Source organism: Octopus sinensis, linkage group LG10, assembly GCF_006345805.1.
Source record: "Octopus sinensis linkage group LG10, ASM634580v1, whole genome shotgun sequence".
NCBI classification, from domain to species: domain Eukaryota; kingdom Metazoa; phylum Mollusca; class Cephalopoda; order Octopoda; family Octopodidae; genus Octopus; species Octopus sinensis.
The window spans coordinates 67,104,544-67,105,554 of record NC_043006.1 but is presented as its reverse complement, the minus strand read 5'-3'; positions in this window follow the sequence as shown (position 1 = coordinate 67,105,554).

Genomic DNA, 1,011 nt, shown 5'->3' with positions numbered 1-1,011 from the left:
TAACCCAGGACTACCAAGCCAATGTGATAAAAAATGGAGCTGAACTAAAATGCCGATTCTGTAACGATGAGATTGAAACTATTGACCATCTAACCTCAGGGTGTAGAGTCTTAGCAACTGTAGAATATAAAGCAAGACATGACAGAGTAGGCCAGTATTTACACTGGATAATATGTCGGCATTATAAAATCAAAACCGCTCACAAATGGTATAAACACCATCCTGAAGCTGTGGCATAGGGAGAAAATGTGTCGATTTTATGGGCTAATAAACCGGATATTGTTATAAAAGATCAGATAAAAAAGGTGTGTTTATTAATTGAGTATTCCTTGCGGTCACAATATAGCGGCGAATGAATTTGCCAAGATCAGTAAATATAAAGACTTGCTAATAGAAATTGAAAAAAGTGTGGCATCCCAAGGTGACTACAGTACCAGTGATTGTAGGATCTCCAGGAATGATAAAAAAAAAAGGTACTGAAACCTATTTGAAAATGCTACCAGGTTTACCATCCCAATAGGAAATGCTAAAAATCATGTTACCTGGAACAACTCATGTACTGCGAAGGGTATTATCTCAGTGAAAATAATATCCATTCGTGAATTTATATATTTATTAATTTTTTTTTAAATACATATTTTACCTGTGAATATGCGTGTGTTATCTGAGAAGGCATACAATGCATACACTCGGCGAGAAATGGAAGAAAATTTGAAAAAATAATAATAATAAAATAATAATAATAATAATAATAATAATAATAATAATAATAATTATAATAATAATAATAATATTATTATTATTATTATTATTATTATTATTATTATTATTATTATTATTATTATTATTATTATAACAATAAACCGCTCGAATACTCCGGAAGGTGACCGAAAAATAAGAGGTATTATCTTAGTTCACTGGTAGTGAACAGCTGACACTGTACTACATCTCCAGCATCAGAAGCTATGCAAAGGCAATAATAATAATAATAATAATAATAATAATAATAAT